This window comes from Lissotriton vulgaris, chromosome 4_1 (genome assembly GCF_964263255.1).
Source record: "Lissotriton vulgaris chromosome 4_1, aLisVul1.2, whole genome shotgun sequence".
NCBI classification, from domain to species: Eukaryota; Metazoa; Chordata; class Amphibia; order Caudata; family Salamandridae; genus Lissotriton; species Lissotriton vulgaris.
This window is the reverse complement of record NC_141691.1, coordinates 1,515,358,705-1,515,371,013: the sequence shown is the minus strand read 5'-3', so window position 1 is coordinate 1,515,371,013 and position 12,309 is coordinate 1,515,358,705. Positions and strand designations below refer to the sequence as shown.

Here is a 12,309-nt window from a genome sequence, read left to right as displayed (position 1 = left end):
TCCTCTGGACTGACCACAGCTGCGTTCACTTTACCTACAACAAGCCCAAACCCAACAACCACCCACAACCAACTCTGCAAAGAAACTGGAACAAAATCACCATCGATCAGATCTCCTCATCGCTTCTTCCAAACCCCCCAGCCTACTCCTCAAACCCCGACCAAGCCGCCACCAACCTCACCCTATGGTTATCCAACAGCGCCGACATCCTAGCACCACTGAAAAAACGACAAAGCAAACTTGGCAGCAAGAAGGCCTTCTGGTTCAACGATGATCTTAAGAAATCCAAGAAACTCTGCCGCTCCCTTGAGAAGGCCTGGAAAAAAGACCCATCCACCAACACCAAGGACGCCTTCAAAAACGCCACCCGCATTCACCACCAACTGATCCGAAAGGCCAAGAAAACCGCCTTCAAGGACCGACTAGATAACAACGCCCACAATAGCAAGGAACTTTTCAACATCGTCAAGGAATTTACCAATCCCTCGGCCAACTCTAACGACATCACCCCCTCTCAAGCCCTCTGCGACTCCCTAGCTTCATTCTTCCAAAACAAAATTGCAGACATCCACAACAGCTTCGACAACCAACCCGGAGACCAACCCACCCAACCATCTGCTGGACCTTCACCCCCCTCGAACATCCTTAATGACTGGAACCCAATCTCCACTGAGGACACCATCCGCCTGATGAACTCCATCCACTCAGGATCCCCCACAGACCCATGCCCTCACCACATCTTCAACAAAGCAGACTCCATTATAGCACCGCACCTCCGAGACGTCATCAACTGCTCCTTCAACTCTGCCACCTTCCCGGAAAGCTGGAAACACGATGAACTCAGCGCCCTTCTGAAAAAACCCACAGCGGACCCCACCAAACTCAAAAATTACCGCCCCATCTCGCTCCTTCCATTCCCGGCCAAAGTCATCGAGAAAGCTGTCAACAACCAGCTAGCCGCCTTCCTCGAAGCCAACAAATCCCTTGACTCCTCCCAGTCCGGCTTCCGAGCAAAACACAGCACTGAGACCGCCCTCATCGCAGCAAGAGATGACATTCGAACTCTACTGGACAATGGAGACACAGTCGCCCTCATCCTCCTCGACCTCTCCGCAGCCTTCGACACAGTCTGCCATAGCACCCTTCTACAGCGCCTCAGAAACATCGGAATCCAAGGAAAAGCACTAGATTGGATCACCTCGTTCCTCACCGGAAGAACCCAGAGAGTCCGCCTTCCACCATTCAAGTCAGTGGCCACTGAAGTCATCTGCGGCGTACCACAAGGATCTTCACTCAGCCCCACCCTTTTCAACGTATACATGAGCCCCCTCGCGGCCATCGCCCGCCAACACAACCTCAACATCATCTCCTACGCAGATGACACTCAACTGATACTATCACTCACCAATGACCCTAGCACCGCCAAAACTAACCTACACGAAGGAATGAAAGAAGTAGCCGAATGGATGAAACACAGCCGTCTGAAACTGAACTCAGATAAAACAGAAGTCCTCATTTTAGGTACCTCCCCCTCCGCATGGGACGACTCTTGGTGGCCAGAAGCCCTTGGAAAAGCACCCATCCCGACAGACCACGCACGGAACCTGGGCGTCATCCTGGATTCCTCACTTTCAATGAACAGACAAGTCAACGCCGTCTCCTCATCCTGCTTCAACATTCTTCGCATGCTCAAAAAAACATTTCGTTGGATACCCACCGAAACTAGGAAAACGGTCACCCACGCTCTGGTCACGAGCCGACTGGACTATGGAAACACCCTCTACGCCGGTACTACCGCCAAACTCCAGAAAAAACTCCAACAAATCCAAAACGCCTCAGCCAGGCTCATATTAGACATCCCGCGTAAAGAACATATCTCTAGTCACCTGAAAAACCTCCACTGGCTTCCCGTCAATAAGAGGATCACTTTCCGGCTCCTAACCCACGCACACAAAGCACTCTACGAAATCGGACCAGAATGCTTCAACACACGACTGTCCTTCTACACCCCCTCCCGCCAACTACGATCATCCAACCAAGCCCTTGCCACTGTACCTCGCATCAACAAAACCACCATGGGAGGTAGATCCTTCTCCTACCTGGCAGCTAAAACCTGGAACTCACTTCCTACCTACCTTCGCCTTACCCAGAACCACCTAGCATTCAGAAAGCAACTTAAAACGTGGATATTTGACAAGTACTTCCCCACCCCCCCCTCAAGCGCCTTGAGACCCTCTGGGTATGTAGTGCGCTATATAAATTCTCTGACTTGACTTGACATTAATAGCATTGTCATTTACAATGCCAATAGCTTATCCTTTCGCAAATGTGACACCTATTGCATTTGTAGTGCAATATGTGTTGAGAGTGAGTGGGAGAGTCAGTGAGTGAGTGAGAGAGTCAGTGAGTGAGTGAGAGAGTCAGTGAGTGAGTGGGAGAGTCAGTGAGTGAGTGGGAGAGTCAGTGAGTGAGTGGGAGAGTCAGTGAGTGGGAGAGTCAGTGAGTGAGTGAGTGAGAGAGTCAGTGTTCTGTGTGCTTCCATATTGCAGTGACTCAGTCATTTAGTTTGGAAATGCAATTCCTGGTACAGGAATTGTGATATTAAGTTGAGTGTTGCATTATGGGTTGAACGCTTTATGGCATATGTCTTGATTTTAAATTCTGGGTTATGTAAACAATGGCCGACGGTAAACACATTTTCATTGTCTTTTTAGGACGTTGTTTAGTTGTAAAGTTTAGATTTCTGTTTTTTTTTTGTTTAATCGTCTATAGATTGTTTTGATTAATTGTGCACTAGGGACACTCCGATCAGGCTTGACAGTAAGTGTAATATTGTTCTTTAGCACACTTCTCAGTCGGTCTGGTATAGGTTTAAGGCATGGCTGCTCCAGCCCTCCCAGCGCAGCTGACTTGTTTAATGCCACAGATGCAACAATTATTAGCAGGACTCCCTATACATTCTCAGTAGGACTGCTGCATTTTTAACAGCCCAGGAGCAGCTCATAGCACAGGAACGGATGTACAAGTAAGAGCACAATACCAGCTACACAGAATAGTGCTCAGCTTTCCTTTTAACAGCCGAATGCATTCTGGGAGTTGTCTTCCTGTTTCATTTCAACTATAACAGATGTACTAATGCACCCTAAAAGGTAAAGGCAAGCCCAGGGCAAAGCTCTGGAATCGCTGATGATATGGTGTCATCTGGAAAGCATAGTATGGAAGACAACACTTCTTGCAGGAGAACTGATATACATTTAAATGTACAGCAGCAGATACACGTGGAAGAAGGAACTGTAATTGATCTCAATACGACTGCAACTTTCTGTTGAAGGAGCGAAATAACTCAGAAACACATGTCCAGGAATGCATCAAGCATTGGCTGTGCAAACACATATGTTAAAACACATCTAACAACAGGAACTGCATCTGCCATAATGATTTGCGGTATGTAATGCTGACCTGCAGTGTGCCCCCGCCCCCCCTACCCTTTTGGAAATTGGACCAATTTGCCGAAAACAATGATGTGCAAAAGAAAGGCCTGAACTGGGACCCGGAGTGGCAGGGACCCGGAATAGCTGCTGACGTGATGCCATCTAAGAAGGAAAGCAGCTCCCAGGGTTGCCAGGTTGGGCTATTTCCCACACAGATGGGTGCCATTTTTCCCATTTGTGCGAGGAAAAAAAATCACCTCGCAAGGGAGAGATGTTTGGGCTGGGTTGTGCTCTGTGTGCGTGTTGTTTGGTGCCTTATGAATGTCTGATTGTATGGTGCACTCAGTGTGCGCACAGTCTCCTGAGCATAGCCAATTGCTGCTATGCTCATTGTGAGTGCCTGCCGTAGGCAGGCTGTAGCCCCCTCTCCCATCCCACGCTCTGAGGCAGTAGCAGGCTAACACGGGCACACACACAGTCATGACAGAAGGAGTTACATTAAGGCGCGATGGCAATCTGTGCGCCTAAATGTTACTACTTGTGTCACTGGGGACAGCATCCTCCGGTGGTGTTCGGTCGCGAGGCTGTCCTAATTCAGCTGCCAATGATGGCCCCGTTTGTAAAGAATTGCCCCGCATGCCCAGTGTGTGCACGTGCTCCAGTGAGCGGGGTGAATGGTGCTAAGACGAGAGTCAAGCCTGGCTGCGACTGGGTCTGAAAGAGAAAGTCTCCTCTTCTGCACTTTCATGTCACACGTCTGGCCTGATGCCCAGCCTGAGATGAAAGATTACTAATGATGACAAAATAAATCTGTTGGTTAGTGTACCCAATGCAGACATCTATGTTTTGTCTAATCAAAAGTTTGACTCATTATAACGTAGCACAGAGGGTTAATGTGCCTGCTGCAAAGCACACTTCTTTTGTTGCTTCAAGTTTTTAAGTTACAGACCTTGTAACATTACTCCCGAAAGTTCATAAATCACCCAGTGCAGTGAAAACAAGATCCCCACAAGGCACGGGAATTCCTCACGGTGCTGTGCGTGTAACCTGACCCACGAGGAGAGGACTGCATCTGCTAGCCTGCACGCCCCTGCAAGCAAAAGGCTGTGGGAGTGACCATTTGGTAAACAAGACGGAGGGCATTGATGTGGGGGGGAGGGGGGAGGAGAAATGCGACACGGCCGCAGCAGGGGGCGGAGCGGGGAGAGCAGGGGGGGGGAAGCTTGTGGGGCGGAGCGGGAAGAGCTGCTGGAGAACAGATGGCTGGCGATTTGATGCACGCGCATTTTAGGTCAATGCGCTTGCGCATTGACCTAAAAGCACACATGCACAGCATCAAATCGCCAGTCTAGCTAAAGTCTATTTAAACCCCTATAGTCTCGGCGAGACCTAAAAAGCATAGGTCATCATAACCAATTTTGTACAGCAATGGCCATAGCACAGTATCGGTGAGTGTGGTAGAATGCTGTGCATGCTAAGAAAAACAAAGACAGAAATTGAACAAACCCTTACAGACCCCCACCCTCTCCCATCCAGACTAGACTAGGTTGGTATAGTGTCTGATTTGGCCAGAGACCTTGAGATCATGAGGCCTGACCTCCCCCTGATCGGGAGGCAAAAGTCTCATGATAAACAAGTATGATGGACCTGTCAGTTCCCTGAACTCTTTGGACACAATAGCGATGAACAGGGACCATACTTTCGCGAATGCTACAGGGTGAAAACTGGCAACTATAGACAAGAGTAGATTCAACCATTGTCTGTGGTCCGGGATTTTGCCTGAACCCTAGTTTGCCAAAAGTAACCTGTGCCCTGCATTAAGCGCCATAGTGATCTGTCGGCCTCTAGCGGACCGGAGAAGTTATGTAAGGGCATTGGGGAGCCCCAGAAGGATGCATGCACGGAAACGGGAAGTTCAGTTTTAAAGGCGCTATCAATGTCGCCCACGACTGCCTTCCAGAATCTCGTGAGCTTGGGGCAATTCCACAGGAGGTGTATCAGAGTCCCGGGGTAGGGGACTATTTTAAAGCAAAACTGGGCAACTGTTGCTATAGAAGACCAGGAGCCCCCAAAAAGTACTTACACTAAAAGAAAACAATTAGCGAATGGAAAGACTAATAGTTGTTATGGGGAAGGGAGTGCTTATTAACATGTATATGTTCTAACTTTTGCATCTCTAAAGACAAGTCAATGCTGTTAATATAGAACTTAAATGTTGATGTGAACATTAGGCTGGGTCGAGGCGGGACCCGGATGGCCAAGATGGCGGACGTGCTCCTTTTAAGCTCATGGGTGCTGGCATTCCTGTATGCGACGTAAGGGATGTGGCATGCTCATTTACTTCGATACAGAAGAAGTCCAGGAGCTGCAGCCATGCTTCAGAGTGAATATCTTGACTGACCCTGCTGTGAGTGCTCTATTACAGGGTTGTATGGTCGAGCAGCCCAAGGCTTAACAAAAAGGAGTGCAAGACATTTTCAAATACACACAATGCCTCAATAGAAGATCCACACAAATCTATAGAATAGAAAGTATCTTTATATGTTTAGGCATCATAAAAAAAACGTTCAGGTAAGTACGTTTTTAAATATAATTTTTTTTCCCTTTAAAAAGTGGACAGTGCAATTCGGAGTTCTACAATGTTATCCTATGGAAGGAAGCACAAGTTCGACAAACTGGTATAGTACAGTGACTTAGCAGGTGCATGGTGCAAAACAGCGTTGGGAGGCCAATGTATTTTAATGAAGATCAGTCACTGCGGAAAGAGGCTGCAGGCTCTAGCCATGAGGCCAGTAGGGCTGAGTGCTCAGGTCTTGCAATGCTCGGAGATTGGAGGGGTGGGGGGTGACTCAGTTGGTCCTCTGTGAGAAAATGGGGTTCTGTTGCAGTAACCCCCCACATTCTTCCTAGGTTTTGATGCAATTGACTGTGGAGTACTAGGTCTCTGCTGTCCAGGTTCCCAATACAAGTGTCCTTACCCTAAAACTGTTCCACAATTGGCCCTTCAGGCCTCTTGCAAGTCCCTAGTAAATGGTACCTGGGTACCTAGGGCATTGGGACTGAAGAGTCCCCTAGGTACTCCTCACCTAAGCCGTGCAGACTGCTACTGCAGCCTGTATGCCCTGGTGCAGACAAAAAAACACTACCTGTGTACCAAGCACTGTTTCAGGTATAGGTTAAGTGACCCTTCTAACAGGCCTTACAAGCCCCAAGGCAGGGTACACTGTATCTCAGGTGAGGGCATATATGCATGAGCATATCAGATATGACCCTAAAATATTTAAGTCTAATCGAAGATATTGTAAGTCCCATGGAAGCAATAGAGAGTACATTGGCTGGAAACTCGACAACTCTTAGTTCCCCAGCCCCCTGAAAGCTTTTCAGAACCCAAGAGTGGGTGGTACCAAACTACTCCTCTCAATGAACCAATACCAGTGCGGGATTTATTGAAACATTTTCAGAGGGCACCTCAGAGGTCCCCCCCCGTAAACCTACCAACCCTTGTGTGGTCCCAGGCTGGCTTTAAGCAGCCTGCCACTACCAGACAGGTTTTTGGACCACTAGGTCGAGAGCCTTTGCCCAGGGACAAAGTACATCCTAGGCAGAGGTGTCACAACTCCTCCCCCAGGGAGGGCATAGTGCTTAAGTTGGAAGCTTCAAAAGGCAGCATGCCTTTGTAATGCAACCCCCAGCCTCTGCTGCTAGCAGCAGATGGCAGCCCCCAGTTTACACCCCCACGTTGGGCAGGAACCTAGGAAGAATGGGAGGTGTGCTCACATTCCCCAACTCCACCCCTAAGGTGGGGTGGCGATGCGAAGCATATCTCTCAGTTACCATAATCTTGAAGATGGGAAGACCCCTCCAATCAGGGCTAGGACTATGCCCCCTCCCACAGATGGCTTGCATAATTGAAGGTGTAGACAGCCCAGGTAAGGTGCCCACTAAAATGCCCCTAAATGTATTATTTAGGTGGCCCCTCAGACCTAGAAACCAGTTCCTGCAGACCTAAGAAGGACTAAGAAGAGGCTGTGCAGCCAGCGAAGCATGATGACACCGACTTGGCCCCAGTCATACCAGCCTGTCTCCAACTTCAAAGACCCTGCATAAGAAGATGAAACCTGTCCTGCAGCCAGCAACTTCCAGAACCTGAGGAAGACTGCATGACCTTAGATAAAGATCAGAACTCCACAGCACAGGACAGCTAATCGGTCCCCAAGAAATCTGCAGAAAGGACTCCGGTGCCCTTCGGAACCTGAAGTCCTATCCACTCTGCACCAGACGCCTCAGAAACGTGTGCAGGAGGCACTCTGATCCAGAACAGGTTCTCCAGAGATCCTGACTACAAGTCCAGCGCTGGCTGACCCCTCATGGACTTCACAATAAGGCCTGCAGACTGAATCCAGAACATACCCCCTCTCCCACCCCATCCAACCGCAAGGGGCTCCAGTAAGAAGAATCAAACTTCAAAGGACAACCCTGCACTCGTAGCACCTGGGCCTCCGGTGCGACGCCTGCAGTCCGTTTGCCTGAGTTTCTCCACTGAAACGCATTAGGCACCCAGCGCCAATAGGTAGTTACACCATGCACAGAGTCAAGGGGTTCCCCTAATGTGTACAGGGCTCAAGGTAAAACCCAGAGTGCTTTATTGGTGGTAGTGTGGTCGAGCAGCCTTAAGTCTAACACAGAGGAGCGTAAGACATTTATTTCACAACACTTGACCAATAATCGACACACAACTCAAAAATGAGATCCACAACAATTTTTTTAAAAATATACTTAGTTTGCATTTTAAGACCAATATATTCACAATAAGGTAAGTACGATTTTAAATAAGAATACTTTTCACTTTCAAAAGTCGACACTTAGAATATTTTTGAAGCCGTTCCATGTTATCCTACAGGGGAAACAATAATGCAGTTTAACGGGTAAGTACCACACTTACAAATCCAGTATTCGGGTCCAAAGGCCAGCAAGGGTCAGGTGAATACCAAACTACACCACAAGCAGCACAGGCAGCCAGGCTCAAAATCAGCCAATGCTTTTCAAAGGAGTTTCCTTTGGCAAACAGGCATCACACTGGACGCTGCAAGAGGGAGACTAACAGCGGAGGTAAGTAGAGATGTAGGGGCACATTCGTTTCAGCTCACAAAAGGCCCAGGGACTTCGGGTGCAGGGCTGCCTTTTGACGGAGTCTTCATACAGGAGCTGATCGACGTCAGGGGCAGCCTCTAAATTCAGGCTGCAGGCGTGGTCGTGAAGGTCGAAGTGGTCAGCCAATGCTGGACTCTAGGTCAGGATCACTAGGGAGACTTCACTGGGAAGGTGGGCCACTCAGAATTGGGCAGTAGGCGTCGGGTGCTGAGTGGGCAGGAGACGTGGATCTGCCTGGATCTTGAGTCTTTGTACTAGCTATCTTCTGGACAAGACAGCTGTCCATAGGGAGATTGTAGTCTTTTTCAAAGGCAGCAGTCCTCCTAGGGTTTTCAGAGGTCGCTGGCTATACGATAGGTCACAGCTGGAGACAGCCCGGTAGAGCTGGGGCAAAGGCCGTCGGTCTTCAGTAGTCTCCGCAAGGATGTCTTCTTTCCTCTTAGATTGTCACAGATCTAGTTTCTAGGCCAGGGGGAGCAGTCTAAATACTAAATTTAGGTGAGTAATAGATGAGGCAAATGGTCACATTACCTGGAGTGACAACGCCCACTATTTTGACACCCTCTTGTGGGAGGGGTCATAGCCCTGGCCCTAATTGGAGGAGTAACCCTCATCTTCAGAGTGGAAAAGACTAGAAAGGTGTGCTTAACTTCATCTCCTCCACCAGAGGGGTGAAGTTGGCAATGGTGGGCAAACCTCCTAGCTTTAGGGATAAGCAGGTAGGGTCAATAGGCACCTTACCAGAGGTTCTTAAGGCTGCCTACGTTATGTGGCTTCAGGAAGATTCCAGCCGAGGGGGTGCTCCCACCCACGGCAGGGGTGCCGTGTGGCAGCCTGGAGTAAAATGTCCTCCAGAAACCTCACAAAAGCCTACTAAGGACAAAAATGTGCTCTACAATAAAAACAGTAACAGAAACCTACTAAGGTGAGATTAGCAAGCTCAGAGAGGGACTACATGTCCCAATATGCATTGGAATGGAATGGAATTTGCACAAAGCCACGCCCACTGAGGGATAGAGATATATCTATATATATATAAATTATTATTATTTTTTTAACAGGAGGCTAGGTCAATCAAACCTATTTTCTAGAATTAACTATGCAATACTGAGCTTGCACTACACCATTAAATACAACTGGTACATTTTCAGGATGGGGCACATACCTCATGGTTACATGGTTGAAATGAAATGAGTGGTGCAAGATATCCATAGGGTTATGATTATACAAGTTTTCCAGGCACTTATTTAATCCTCTCCTTTCTACCCTGTCCAGCCCCATGCTGTAGAATACAACATTCCTATTGTTTAGAATATTGAACTGAAGACAGTACTCCACTCTGTCAGAGCTTGGAGAAGCAATAAGGAAGTTGTTGGAAAGTGGTATTTTCTAAAGGGTCACCACACACTTTTGCCTTCTGCCTCTTCCTTTTCTGACCTCATTTTTGCTGCCAATAGGACTCTGAGCACTTTACCACTGCTAACTGGTGCTAAAGTGCATGTGCTCTTTCCTATAAATAGGTTAACATTTGCTCATATCGAATTGCCATATTTAATTTACCTATAAGTCCCAACATGTGGCCTTGGCCTGCAAATTAAACGCTACTAGTTTGCTTGCAGCACAGCTTATGCCACCCACTTAAGTAACCCTCTAACCACGTCTCAGGCCTCATATTGCAGGGTCTGTGTGTGCAGTTTTAAACTGCCATGTCTCCCTGGCAAATTAAACTTCTTGCCAGGTATAATAGGACATGTACTTTTAAGTTTTACATATCCTAGTAGGGAAAAACTCTTAAATGTATTTTTCACTACTGCAAGGCCTCTCTCTCCCGTAAGATAACACTGGGATTACATTATTACATTTTATAAGTGTAATTTCCAATTGGGAAGAGATTGGACATCCAAGTCTGGTGTCTTTTGAAATTACTATGTATTGTAAAGTCAGATTTCAAATTGCAATTCTGAAAATGCCACTTTTAGAAAGTTTGCATGTTCTTACTTTAGACGTTTGGTGCCTACTGCCCATCTTCAATAAATGTCTGGGGTAGGTGACAGCTGTGCATTGTGTATTCCCTCTGCACAACCACACACAACGGGAGCTTAGGTGTGACTGATGGGCCACTCAAATCCTGATGGGCCATCCTGGGCAGGATGGGAGGAAAGAGATGGGCAGAGTCTCTCACATGCACTAATGGGCTGTGCTCTGTCCCCACACAAAGGACTGATTAATCTCCTGTTGTGAGTCTGGAGCCGGGGAAGGAAGGTAGAACCTCTGTGCACTTCAAGGTATCTTTTTGAAGTCTCTCGCACTTCAAAAGGTACAACGGAGTATAAGTACTGGAGCTCTAACACTGCCAACTCATTCAATCACTGGACCCGTGAAGAACTTTACCAGGAGGAAAGTCTGCTGTGCTGTTACAATGACTGCCACTCTGCTGGACTGCTGCTCTGGAAGAACTGCTTTTCTGCTGTGCTGCCTGCTACCCTCTGCCCTGCTGGGGAAGGAATGAACCCATCTCACTTTCACTCAGAGTGACTCCAGCGGCTTGCCCCTGGTCTAAGTCTCAAGGACATCAAAGACTTCTCATTAACCTACAACAGCACCTGGACTTTGACTGTTGCAAGTCTTGCCCTGCCAAGTGGTGCCAATCCAGTCCTGGACCCTTGCAAGTGGGCATAAAGTGATGCAACTGCCAGAGCCCACACAGAAAACTTTTAACCAATCGCAACCGGCACACCTCCCTTGAAGCAAATGCATCGTTGTTGCTGAATGGACTCCGGGTATCGCATCCCCAAATGCGCCATGCATAGTTTCTGGTTAGGTTCGGCGCATCTCCGACTTGGCGCGGCTTGGATGCATTGCCTTCAACCCATCGGTTTGACGGCAATGCATCACCTCCTTGCTTCCCACATCTTGACTCCTCCAGCGGCGAATCTAAGGAACTTTGCAGGGGGGCCAAAGAAGGTCCCTGTATCCATACCCCACTCCATCGCGGTTGACCTGAACTTTTGGTTTCTCTTGCCTATTGCGACCAGGTAACCCCGGCTGACGTTTTAAGCACTACAATTTCATTTAATCATTCAAAATTCTGATTTACTTCTTGGATTTTTGTGATTTTGGTCTGGTTTTGTTAATAAAACTACAACCTATTTTTTTAATTTGGTGTGAAGTAGTATTGTGGTGTTTTCACTGTGTTACTATTTGAAGTGATGTACACATACTTTACACATTACCTCTAAAGGTAAGCCTAACTGCTCTGTGCTAAGCTTCCAGGCGTTAAGCACAGGTTAATTTGTGTTTATCTGGCTTACCCTGACTCGGATTGTGGTTCCTGCTTGGATAGGGTGCATAACTCGGCCAACCAGAAACCCAATATCTAACAGAAGTCTCAAGCTTTACATTTGGAGCTATCACCACACTTCTAGGATTTTTTTTATAGCATGGGATTGGACAAAAAGTAAAATGATCACTTTTAACATGTTTACTCCATTAAAACTGTGTCCCTTCAAATATAAAATACTAAAAATTATACTACAAAATATTAGAGAACTACCTTCAACTGTGAAATTGTTGTAGATATTTTATAGATGCCTTTCAAAAGCCAAGCACAGCAAAAAAAATAACTGAAGCGGAAACCACAGTCAGTCAAGTTTGGAAAATATTCATATTTCCCCACAGTTTCTCTCATCAAGCGTTGTATCCACTGGATAAAAACAATAAGCTTTGA

General features: G+C 47.4%; 1 protein-coding gene across 1 annotated transcript in view; it reads right to left on the bottom strand.

The window, feature by feature from the left end:
• TCEA1 (transcription elongation factor A1) overlaps window positions 1-12,309 on the bottom strand; it is a 228,554-nt gene that overhangs the window by 178,133 nt on the left and 38,112 nt on the right. The gene's annotated exons all lie outside the window — the stretch shown is intronic.